Source organism: Tinamus guttatus, unplaced genomic scaffold (genome assembly GCF_059628265.1).
Source record: "Tinamus guttatus ecotype Peru unplaced genomic scaffold, ASM5962826v1 Tinamus_guttatus_pri_ptg000165l, whole genome shotgun sequence".
In the NCBI taxonomy this organism is placed as follows: domain Eukaryota; kingdom Metazoa; phylum Chordata; class Aves; order Tinamiformes; family Tinamidae; genus Tinamus; species Tinamus guttatus.
The window spans coordinates 214,889-228,130 of NW_028288699.1; positions in this window are offsets into that span (position 1 = coordinate 214,889).

Below are 13,242 nucleotides of genomic sequence, written 5' to 3' on the forward strand. Positions count from 1 at the left end.
AGTTACATTAAAAATCATATTTTTAATATGGCATCATAGGACTCTAGCTGCCTTTGCAGTTCACTGAGCAGAGAAAAAAAGGGAAAAAAAGAAAAAGGAAAAACAGACCTGATTTAGCTGCCTCCTGCACTACACCCGATGCAGCTGCTGTGAGCACTGACTGGGGTGACTTTTAGCTTCATTTCAGTGCAGAGCTTGCGACCAACCACATCATGCACACTGAAATTTTGATTGGGGCGGGGGGGGGGGGGGGGGGGGGTGCAGTCTTTTGTATGCTTAATACAGATGCTCTGGATATTTTTTTTATAAAGAATATAGCAATATTTAAAGTAAGTAAATTAAAAAAAATCTGCAGAAAGAGGACTTCTCTTCCTGAGCAGCAGCTCGGTGCTGCCCAGGGGAGCTCTACCCAAACCTGCAGCAAGAGGCACAACTGCGCCTCGCTTGGAGGGGAAAGAGGCGGGAGGCCAGTTTCCCTGTGGTAAGCCAATTAAACAAATAAAGTAGGACATTTTGCTCATATTTTTTCACCTTACTGTCTAGGTTTAACTTTTCGGGCAAGCTGCAGGGTCTACAGAGTGTTCCCTCATTTTACAGGCAGCCAGACGGCCCTGTGGGAAGTCGTGGTAATTCCTGTCTCAGTTTCTCCCACTGCAAGGGCATTACTTTTCCTGACACTCAGGTACTCCCCAGACCCCGTCTCCACTCTGATGGATGCTACTGAACAAAGCAGGTGCCCGTACAGCACTGCTCCCACCTTGGCCACAGGTTTAACCACATGGAAAGGGCCTCTTCAGCCAGCACTTTGCAGCACAGGGAGCCTCTCTGGTTGCAAAGGAGCCTCCAGCCCTTCTGCACTTCTCCCCTTCACCCTCTGGTGCCTCTGGCTGGAGAGACGATTTTTGTTTTGATTTTTTTTTTCTTTTTCCTAGGAATAAGCATGAACCTGCAGCTTCCAGGTAGGAAAAGGAGAGTGAGCCCCCTCGGCTCCGAGGCCGCATTAAGGGCTGAGAGGGAGGCTGAGTTTGCTGTAGAAACGGGCAGCCAGCTTTAGCAGTGCCTGCCACAGGATCTCAGCAGGATAAAGGGAATAAAATAATAAAAAGGCCACTTACTTACCTGTTCTAACCACATCCCCAGGGATTAGAGCTCAGCGTATCCGGGCAGAGGTGCCTTTAGGTGCTTTAGGTATTAGCTGAAGTACCAGCCATCCCTGGGAAGCCTTTGCCAGGATCAGGCTGGAGAGCCAAGACCCACGAGGAAGAATTCAGTGGGGAATATGGCTTCTTCCCAGTATCTTTTTTCTGTCTGCCAAGAGGAATGTTACGACTCTGGATGAAGACACTGGCACGTGGCAACCGGTGACTGTCTGGGGGATGATTCTGGGCAGACTGAGATTTTTCCCTAGTGGTGCTTCAAAGGGACCAGCTTCACCAGCCCTCCCTTCTGTTCCTGCTCCCTAAGTCCTCCTCTCCGGGGCTGACCTTCCGTACGACACGTGCAGCTTTCCGAGCACGCGCTCGTCAGACTTTACAAACAGCCCTAGTTCCCCGCCGGGGCCGAACTTAGCTCGGAGCGACGCTCTGAGCGCAGCAGACTGCAGGCGCTCCGGTGCTCCTTGCCCGTGGGCTTTCAGGAGCTCCAGGCAGCGGTTCTGAACCATGACAGTGACTCTGACCCGTGCAGGCCTCTGCTGACACCGAGCTGGGAAAGCTGCTCGCGCCCGTCGGCGCTTCCTCCACTTGGCTGGTGTCTCAAACCAACAACATCACCGCGGCTGAAGATCACTCGCATCTGGGGCTTGGTGGTTTTTCTTTTTTTGAAAAAGAGGCTTTTCCTGTTCTAAAGCAGAAATAGTATTTTTATTGATTTTATTTGGTCTGGAAAAATCACAGGAGAATTAAAAAGGTTATGTACAAATATTTGTAGAGTAAAAATCTGGGGTTTGTTGCCAAGGTTTAACATCTGTGTTTGCTGTCTTAACTACTGACACAATAAATATGACCGTATAAAATCCTCTGCTTAGGCCCGTCCATCTTCTGTGCTGTATTGCCTTAATTTAGCCCATCGGCGGGGGAGAAGGCTCACTCGGCTGTGTGAAGGCACCATCTCATTCCAGTTCCACCAGCAGATCTCCCTCTCCAACAGTATCTCCAGCTTTACAGTGCACAGCTTTTACCTACGGCACAGAAACAGGGGGTTTCAATCCATCTTCAATGGCCAAGCACACATTTTGGCTGACGTTGCCCCTCTCCAGTATGATGACCAGCACACGCGGGCTAAACACACGTATCCGCACGTATGGGACCACTGCACAACCCAGGAAGGGGCCTGCAGGACCTCAGGGCAGCATGTTCGGGGCATTCCCAAGGATGGAGATGCTCTGGGATGGCACAAATCGTGCCCAGCTCCATCCCAGTGCAGAGGCATCTGCCGCTTGCCATTTTGTCCCATGATTTTGGTGCTTGAGGGTCAGATTTGAGACACAGCTTTTAAAAGTTAGTTACATCCAGAAGTTCCTGCCATTTGCCCTGTTGCTCACTTGCAACTAAAATCTTAAATCTTTTAGAGGACCGTCTGAATACCGAACACTCACACCTCTACTTTTCAAAGGAGTGGCCAATGGAAAAATCACCGTACTCCTTGCACTTTAAATACACATTTTACATTTAAATATACTGTACATTTTATATATGCCAGGCACGTGAGCAGTGAACACTGCACCGGGCTCTCTGGCACAAACACTCATTTTGCCTTGTCAGGAAGCTGAAGCTGGATACTCGGCACAAGCAAACACACAGCTTGAAGCTCTGCTCCCAAGTCAGTGCCTTTGCAGCCCACCCGCTTCCCTAACTCTGAGGCTTTTGGGCTGAAGGTGGCGTGGAAAACGCGCCGTTCTTGCCTTTCTGCACAAGCCAAGGATCAGCAAACACTGCCCCTCACAAGTGCTTTGAGCTCCCCAGTGATTTCTGACAAGCAGCAGCAGCCCCTCGCCCTGACCCCGTCCAGCGGTGCCCGAAGCGCATGGAGCCGCTCGAGCCGCTCTCCGTCTTTCCCTGCTCGTGAAACCCTCTGTGCCGGGGGGAAATTCGAGGCAGATGAAGACTCTTCTCTTACACTCGTGCGCAGGAAGATGGGGTCAGAAGCAGAAAAGGAATTCAGAGGGGGAATGAAAATGGAGCCTCTTCCAGCTGAAAACAAATGACCTGGGATATAAAACAGGGCTTCAAAGCATAAAACCATGGGTCAGCGGCCAGTGCCAAGAATCCCATCCCTGCGGACGAGTCGGGGTTTATTAGCACGGGGAGCCTTAACTCGGCAATGCAGAACGGGCCGACTTCTGTTCCTCAGTGGCTTCATCTCTGCCCACCCCAAAACTATTTTGCTCTTTTAAAATCCTTCACTTTCTAAAGAGTCACATCTGCTTATTACCCAACTGGAGACATCGCGAGGCAAAACGCGAGCCCTCCATAGCCCAGCCTAGGCACCATCCAAAACCTGCTCAGAGGGATTAACAGAAGCCCCATCTAAGGCCAGTGAGGTTGTACGTGGCATTTCTATGGAAGGAATAGGAGGTATTTGTTATTTGGAAAGAGCAAGCAGGACTCAGGGATTGTTCACGGGCTGCAGTTCCCCTTGGTGGGAAAGGCGAGGTTAGGGTAGAAGGGAAGGGGGCTCCAGCATTTTAATTAGGAGTCCCGGCTAGTTAAATGCAGTGAATGCACCGAGCAGCACTAAGGAGGCTAAAAATATGAAGCAACAAGGAAAATACAAGAGTGCTAGTGAATATTAATCGAGAGAAAATAAAGGAATTACTGCACGGAGGGTGCAGAGGGTCAGCTCCCTCTCTCGCTCTCTGAGACTGTTTTTCCTGCAGACCCAGTTTTGTGCTGGATGCCCTGCAAGAAGCAGGCCCCGGGTCGCAGCCTCAGCGACGCTCCCCGGCCTGTGCCAACACTGCCTTCTGGTAAACACACAAACAGTCCCTGGCGTGGAGAGCGCCCCTCGGCTCGCGGCAGCTCTTGCCAAGGACCAGTCTCGTCCCCGACCTGCAAGTCCGGCTCCTCACTGCCTCCCTCCAGGCTGACGAATCTCACACTGTTTGTTAGCCAAACTGTGATTCAGCAGGAGCAGCGGGTTCAGTCCCCAGCCAGCACAGGGTCGGAACATGCTAGGAAAAGCCTGAGAGAGGAGAATACAGAACCCGTGTGTCTGGCAGGGGACTCCTCACGAGGGACTCCCTGCTCTTCCTTCGGAAAGGAGCAGCCGGCGCGCTCCTCGAGGCCATGGTCAGGGCTGGGACCTATAAGCCAAGATCTGGGGCCTGACGACCCCCAAACAGGTGGGACTGGGGGCACGCGCCGGTGACGATCCCTGCCCAGCGCCGGCTGCGGCGCATCCTGCTCCGCAGGAGGACGGCGCCAGCCCAGGGCCCGTCTCTCTTCTCCAGCTGCTCTCGGAAAACGCAGAATTTGGAGAGCGGGGCTGCAGCATTGCCAGGCTTTCACTTCAACGTGGCACCACAGAAAACAAGTCATTTCAGAGAAAAAAAGAGATACGTAAATTTATGAAGCCAGTAGAACTATTTCCCGCTGTGCTATCTAAGGCTCGGAACTATTTAACAGCATTTCCAGCAGATGTAAACGTTAAAAATTAAAGGCGCCTCTCTTTGGAAGACTTACAAAAATCACACTTAATTCCTTAACAACCAGAATCTTCCTTTCTTCCTTTTTAAATTCTATCCTATTTGACAAGTTGCACGTGGTTTCACGTGAGCCGAGGTAGCTTACCTTGCCTGTTTTAGCAGCAGTCATACTGTTCTGCATTTTCATTGCTTCAATTACACAAATCTCTTGACCTTCCGAAACCTGGTAAAATTAAAGCAGCATAAAATGAGGACAGAGGATTTAAAATGCGTTGAAGTGTATATGACTTTTTTTTGAAGAAGAAGAAGGGGATTCTTTCATTAAAAGCTATAAAAAGACTTGTGTGGCACGTGTCAAGTCAGTCGGCTACGGACCAGTCACAGCATCAGAGCTGCCCCGGACAAACTGGCAGCAAAGCCGGGCACAGGAATCACCGACCTAAACACATGGCCTCAAGCACGCGGGAGCAGCTCCTCTCCCCGGCCTCAGCGCCAGCCTCCACCGCTCCCATTCCACATCCATGACAGACCCACACATTCCGTATCCATCATGGATCTGCGGGAAGAGTCGGCCCGCGCCATTCCAGCCGTGGAAGTCACGTGTTTCCCAGCGAGGCAGTTCCACGGCTGCTTTGCTCAGCGTGAAAGTTCTCCTTTCTTTTGGGCTCCACGGAAACTACAGGAAGGGATCTGATCCATGGGCTGCTATACGTGTTGCTTCTCGCAGAATATAGTTGCTAATAAGTCTGTTTTTTTCCCTAAATACAAATAAAAAGTAAGTTGATGACGGGAGTAGACGAGCTTGGAGAAACAGACTGCCCAGCAGGCTGCAGTGACGCAGAGGCTGAGTGCAGGCTGTACAGGGGCCGTCCGGGAAATGTCTGCAGATATTGGCGGAGAGCAGCTCCCACTCCGGCACTCCTGGCTGAGGGCGAGCGCACACCGGACACGAGGAGCGGAAAGCACCGACGCCGGGGGGCTGAGCACGGAGGAAACAGCATCACTGAAAGGCGCCCGGCGGTGTTTCTGCCACGGGCTTGGCCACAGGAACCCGGCACCGTAACGCGACAGAGCCAACGCGGCGACGTTCTGGCCACAGAGGCTCCCCGGAGCCCCAGGCGACGCCGAAGCCGTGCGAGCACCAGCGGCGCCGAGCAGGACCAGTGGCGCCTCCGTGCCCTGCTCCGTCCCACCCAGCCCCGCTCCGCCTGCCCCGCGCGCCCACTGCCCTCCGCGGCCTCCTCCTTCCTCCCCGCTCCTCCTCCTCCTCCGCTCCCCCGCCGCCGCCCGGCCTCTCTGCCAGCTGCTCCGAGCTTCCCGCACACCTCTGGGGCCGGGGAGGAGCTACGGAATGCTATTTCCATTGACAATGAATACATACATAAATAAAAATTAAAAAGTGAGCTTTTGTTGTTGTTGTTGTTATTGTTATTAGAATGGGACATTTCAGAAAAAAATGACCATCCCTTGGTTAAAGTCGTGATATGACAATGAGCCCCTAAAGACTGCTGAAAACAGAGATGCTGCGGACGCGCTGCGTGCCTGAGTGTAGCGGCCTAACTTCAAGAGCACAAGGCACTCTCCTGCTGAGCCCTAGTGTGATGCAGTTTGCCAGAATCTACAACTTAGTTTAACTTAACGAGGTGGGTGCTACAAAAGCTGTGCAGCTAACAGGGGTCTAAAGGTTCTCCTGCTGTCCCTGTGCTAGGCAGGATCGTCCCCACACACGGCCAGGGTGGCAGCAAAAGGCCACTTTGTGCTAGCAGCTGTGGCATGGAAACATCCACAAATGTGAATTTCTCTTTCCCACTTTTTTCAGAAAAAGACAAGTTTTTGTGTTTCATATAATTCTTGCTGGGTTGATGACAGAGGAATTGGTGCCCAGGAAGCCTAAAAACTATCCACGCAACCAATAAAACATATGGACAAAGTATCCCGGGAAGACCTTGCAGTCTCGCAAATTCTGATGGAAGGAGGCGCTGCCGGGAGGAAGCCGGCGCTGAGGTGCTCTGCCAGGACTTCTCATAAGCTGCAATTTGTTGGAAATTGCTTTGGGGAACGGGTCACTTAAGCACAGAATTTTAATGACTGTTCTTATGTGAAACCTTACAGCACAATGTATTCTGTTGCAAAGCAACAAATCCTAAAATTAGGCACTCGTATCTCTCCTTTCTCTTTTTCAGCCTCTTGGGCATTGTCCAATTTCTTTCATTATATAATTGCACATACCCTTTTGCTCGTTATTTGGCCTGCAAATGAAGACCCAAGCACAACTCCTTGTTGTCCAACTCATTTAAGGATTTCTCTATATTTTTAAAAGCGCATTTTCTTCATCTGCTTTATGTTTTCCAGCGGATGGTGAAGCAATGCAAACCATCATCTTTGCATTTCAATTTATAGAGAGGTCTCATGGATGACCGAAATCTGTCGAAACAGGCAAATAAAATAACAATAATAATAAAAAAAAATCTGATTGATTGGAGCCCAGCAAACTAAATGTGCTCCTTTCATTAAAATAAATAATTCTCAGGTGATCTTTCCCACAGGCTTACGCTACTGACACCAATCCACCTCCACACTGCTCAGAAAATGGAAATAAACGGGCGTTTTGCTGTCAGACCTGCATGTCTGTATCTTTTATGTTTATTTCTGCAAGGTTCCATTCAAAATTTTGCTCTCTGCAGATTGAAAAAAACAGAAAAAAAATGGAGAGAGAGAAGGAAACAGCTCACTGAAGAGATGGGTACTTCTGCGTTGAGGCCACTGGCAACACACGCAGGGCCTCGGGGGGAGGCAGCAGCGCCGTGTGAGGAATGTGGGAGCCACGTGGGCTTCTCCACCTGCTCCAGAGCGGGACCACACCGAGACGGGGTCTTTGGGCTTATGCCCATTCCCCGGCACGCGCGAAAGGGGTGCAAGGGCAGCCTCCCTCCGAGGGGACCCTGCAGGGCTGCGCGCTCGCTCGGACGCTGGCACCTTGTCGCCGCCAGCGTCGGGCCTCGCATGAGGCTCCCCAGGTTCCGCCATGAGCACCGTGGGCGCCAAGGGAGCCCACCTGGTAAGGGGCAGTTTTCCAGGCCTCCCCTTGGCAGTGGGCGCTTGTGAGGCACCGGACCCTCGTAAGGTGGCGAGTGCTCATGAGGCATCGGATGCTTGTGAGGCGGCGGGCGCTCGTGAGGCACCAGGCGCTTGTGAGGCGGTGGGTGCTCGTGAGGCGGCGGGTGCTCGTGAGGCGGCGGGTGCTCGTGAGGCAGCGGGCGCTCATGAGGCGCCAGGCGCTTGTGAGGCAGCGGGCGCTTGTGAGGCAGCGGGCGCTGTGAGGCACTAGGCGCTGTGAGGCACCGGGTGCTGTGAGGCACCGGGCGCTGTGAGGCACTGGGCGCTGTGAGGCACCGGGTGCTGTGAGGCACTGGGCGCTGTGAGGCACTGCGCGCTGTGAGGCACCGGGTGCTGTGAGGCACCGGGCGCTGTGAGGCACCGGGTGCTGTGAGGCACTGCGCGCTGTGAGGCACTGCGCGCTGTGAGGCACTAGGCGCTGTGAGGCACTGCGCGCTGTGAGGCACCGGGCGCTGTGAGGCACTGGGCGCTGTGAGGCACTGCGCGCTGTGAGGCACCGGGCGCTGTGAGGCACTAGGCGCTGTGAGGCACTGCGCGCTGTGAGGCACCGGGCGCTGTGAGGCACTAGGCGCTGTGAGGCACCGGGTGCTGTGAGGCACTGGGCGCTGTGAGGCACTGCGCACTGTGAGGCACCGGGTGCTGTGAGGCACTGCGCGCTGTGAGGCACCGGGCGCTGTGAGGCACTAGGCGCTGTGAGGCACCGGGTGCTGTGAGGCACTGGGCGCTGTGAGGCACTGCGCACTGTGAGGCACCGGGTGCGCTGCTGGGGGCAGAGCCGGGCCACTCTGGCTGACGATTAATTGTGAGTGATGGGAAATAAAATCCAGTAAAGCCAGCTGCTTGCCATGGTCGGCAAAATTACTATAATGGATATCGGCTGCCAATTTTCCAGTTTTACTGGCAAGTCTTCCAAGTGTAATTAAGGGAAGTTATAAATGATATGGAAATCTATCAAGTCCCATTTATTTTCAGAGGACTCCTTCCCCCGAGACTTTTATCCTCAAGCTTATAGTTTGCTTTGTTGTGCTAATGATTTAAACCACTTCTTATTTCTGACTAAAGTCCCCAGTATCCTTCCTAAGGAGTCAGACCCACTTTATTTGCCAGGATTTGAAGGAACAGACCCCGTCCAGGGTCACGCTTGCTCACGGAGCCGAGCCCGCGCAGAGGCCCAAGTGAGCGGCGCCATCTCGGGCACCTGCTGGATTTCTGTTTCTTAGCAAACCTGAGGATTTGGGGAAGATCCATGGGGAAAAAGAGAGTAAAAAGTAAAATGAAAAGCTCAGCGTCCACAACAATAAAAACAACCCGAAGCCTCCAGGAGAGCAGGGTCGCCGGCGCCGCCTGAGCCGCCAGGCACTTAGCGCAGGGTGGTGTTGCTCGCTAATGTTGTTTGATTTGGAATAAAAGCATGAAAATGATGTGCAAAGGCCTAAAATTGGAGACGTAAAGGATGACTGCACAGTATCCCATTTCTCAATTTCATCCTTCAGAGCCACAAAATGGGGGTGATACAGTTACTGGATGAGATTTACAGTAACAGCTGTGGTCTTCCCACACAAGGGAGGACCTTCTAATGGGCTCAGGTCTGTTTTGAACAGACGGGGAGTAGCAAAACAAGGGTCCCTATTAAGGGTGTGTGGCGATATTCCCCACAACGAAAATGCGGGAGCAGCAGTCTGATTGCTTTAAGAGACATAAATCTCCTCTCCCCGCTCAAAAAAAAAGAAAAAAAAATCCACACAGTGCTGGTTTACAAAGTGCTAACTGCTACATAAATGAAAGGCACGTAAATGTGAGGCTGTGGGCTTTTTCCCTTCCTCTCCTCGCTGCACACGGTGAGGAATGCATAGGAACCAGTGCCAGGGGCATATGGCTTTCTCCTGCGCTGAACATTCATACAAAAGACAGGTTCATCAGTCATTGGAGTATCTGGATAAAAAATGAGCTCCTGATGGATGGTATTTAGAGCTTACCTGCTGCTAGTACATTACCAGTGAAACACGGGCTTTGAAGCCCACATGACATGAGAAACTGCAGACCATGGAAACACGCCACGTGCGGGCGCGCTCGTGAGGCGCGCCGGGTTACACAAAATCAGAAATAAGCTATTTAAACCCTCTGCCTAAAACTGGGCCCGCTGCAAGGAACCCTGGGTCAACCCTACACAGGCCAATTAATGCACAGCATCTGCTGTATAGAAGCCGTGCATGAAGCACTTCCGAATGATTTCAGCAATTAAACGAAAACTGTTTCCTGCCTGCTCTGACAGCAACTGTTTCAATGCAAGAGTGAGCACCGAATCATTGTGCGCAGCTGAAAAAATTAAGTCTCTTTTTTTCCCCTTTCTTTCTTTCTGTTTTTTTTTTTTTTTTTTTTAATCTTGTGAAAAGGGGGTGGGTGGGATGAAGATTTCTTACAGAATCGGATCGCTCTTTTGTTGTCCGACATTCTGTGTTTTTCTGCCAAATTAGACAGAAGGCTCCGAGGGTTTACGGGGCCCTCTACAGTATCACCTTCTGCTGCACTGTGGCTCCCTAAAAAGATGGATCAATATCAGCCCTGCTGATCTGCCTACAAAAGTGGAAATCCTTCAATTACATTTTTAAGACCTTTGTATTCAGAACACAGGTGCTCCGACGCGTAACGTTTTTTAAGCGCTCAGATCTGAAGGAAAAAGCAAAATAAAACAAAAACAACTACAGCCTCAAGAAAAAAAAGGCAAAAAACGCATCTTAGATTTAGTTAAAAATGAAGTGACACCTGAATTTTATTAGTGCTTCCTTTCTGAGTTTTGGGAAGACACCAATAAAAAGCCCTCGTTATTCCCATTACACTAAAACTCGCATCCGCATCGAGTCTTATAAACCGAGAGGGGGCAACGCACAGCTGTCCTATACGGAATCCAGTTAACCTGTCCTGAGGTTTCAGAAAAATTCTCTTGTGGCTTTCTGCAAAGTATTTATAAATGTTCATCTTACATATGCCATGCAAAACCAACAAACAGTGAATTAACCGTATTTACTGCCTAAAGCCCCTATGAAAGCACTGCTCACTCTTCTTCCTTTATTTATTTTTATCTTAGGCCATTCCCTTCCTATTTTTTTTCCTCTATGCCTTGTTGTCGCTTCAGCAGCAAGGATCTAACATGAAAACAAGTCAGGAGGAATTGGATAAGCAGCAGTTGAAATTCCTTGACATTGTCCATACTGGGCAAAATAATTAGTGCGGGTTTTCCCTTCCTTCCAAATTAAATTTGAAACAGGAGCTACAGCGTTGCAAATGTAATTAGCAGCAATTAATGGTGCTTGACAAATCATTATTTATTTATTTGCCACGGCCCTTTAAAGCGCGAATTTGCGGCGAGCACATCCCAAATGTTGTGAGCACCGACTGCCGAGGGCAGCGACGTCCCCCTGGCAGCAGCAAGCACCGGGCATCGCATTCCCACTTACCCAAAACACCCCTTCCCTTCTCCTGCTGCGATCCCAACGCTTCGAGGGGAAACCGCAGGCAAGCAGAGCCCTTCTGTGGGCGATTCTTGCGCGAGTCGGCCCAACAAAAAGCTTAGTTTCCATTTCAGAAACCTTTACCAGTCAACCTTTTTGGGGGAAAATGGGTAAGAAAAAGGAAAAACAAACAATAAAAATAGTCTGTGATTTCTTTTCAGAGGACATTAGCACACTTTCCCTAGGGAGAAATCCTAATAATATTGACATTTCATATCTCATCAGAGGAGCAGGATTTCAATGTTAATTACACCCTGCTTGAACACAAATCTTGGACTGTGTAATTGCATAAACGTGCAGAAGAATAATATATTCCAGGCAAATTAAGCATTATATAATGATGGTTTAGGCAATTATATTTAAGATTTTCTTAATTTAATCACAACAAATATTCTTTAAAGCCTCACACAATAAGAATGGTGAAATATCTGAATGCTTTTACTCTTGAAATTTCATAGCTTTGTCATAAAACTACAAGAACGATTTCACCTCCTGTTTAACAATAGTTCTCCCCTCCCCACAAAAAAAAAAAGCATAAAATAATAAAAAATACATGAGATGCCTGACCACATTTGGTCAAGTTTGCCACCTCTATTTACAGAAAAATGCAGTTGATATTTGCACGGGGATCACTGAAGAGGAGGGAGGAAAAAAGGCAGACAGAAAATACATGAACAAAATAAATGTTCATACATAGGAGACAATCTTTGTTAAAAATAAGAATGTCTTACTAAATCTAGCAATTAACACCACATTTGTCTACATAGAATGTAAGAATATAACTTAAGCAAAACAGTTTCTACTGTTTTTTTTTTTTCTTGCTGGTTGTTTTTATGTTATAAATTCCCACTGGTGTAATTATAGGTATAAAATAAGAAAGAGGAGCTTTATTAAGGTTTTAAGATCCACAGGGCAAAGATGACTTAAAACAACAAGCAACCGGCTGAAAGCAACAGGTAACCTCACAGCTCCACCTTTTCCTTCACAGGGATGAGCAACGTAGCGCGGAGGGAAATTTGGGAAGCTGCCTGGTTTGGGTTTGCAGCAGGGAGCGTTTCAACAGCAGAGGTCACGCGAGACCGGCCTTTTCCTACAGCAAGAGCTCTCCAAGGCTTGTGAAGTGGAAAACTGTGGAGAAGGATTTTTAATTTTTTAAAATATTTTTCTAACAAACAAGAAGAGAAACTTTGAAATAACATGCATGTAACTTGACTGCAAGAGGAGTTAGAATATCTCCCTCAGTTACTTCAGTTCAGGGGCTTTTAAAATTCCTGTGGCACTGCTGACATGGATGTAAGTTACACAGCTCCTCAAGCAGCCTTCAGGATATCTCAACTTTGAAATCAGTGAGGCAATTAGCATATAAACTTAATAGCACTGTCATATTGGTAGAAAACATCAGTCAACAGACACAGCTATCCTAGCACCAATTTGAGGTTTTAGGAAATTCTGATAAAAGTCCATTTAGAAAGTGGTTTGAATAGTGACAGCACCTACAACACGGGATGACTGCCTCACTTGGAGGGAGAGAGGAAATTTGGAGAGCGAGATCAACAAATACTAACTGCCACCTTTTGGCTGCAGCACTGCAAAGCTTCAGTCACGACTGGGAATTACCTACAGCTGCTTTCTTTTTATGTATATATTTGGAGGGGAAAAAAAAAAGACTGAAAACAAACATCATTAAACTGACTTAGGCCACCACCCTGGCTTAGTGACCAGTGCTGGGCTTAGTAAGGCCACCTGCTCTGCCTAATGCCATTAAAAATAAGCAGGACCCACAAAAACATACAGCTAAAGGAAAAAAAAATATTTGCATTTCACATCCATACAAAACGGAAAGTTCAAGAACTGCAAGCACGGGCAAACATACAGCAAAAACTCCCAAGCACAGGGTGAGGGTGGCAGCTAAGTGCTCTTTCTGCTGCTACATCAAACGCCCGGCGAATGCTGCGGCTCGGGGGCAGGCTG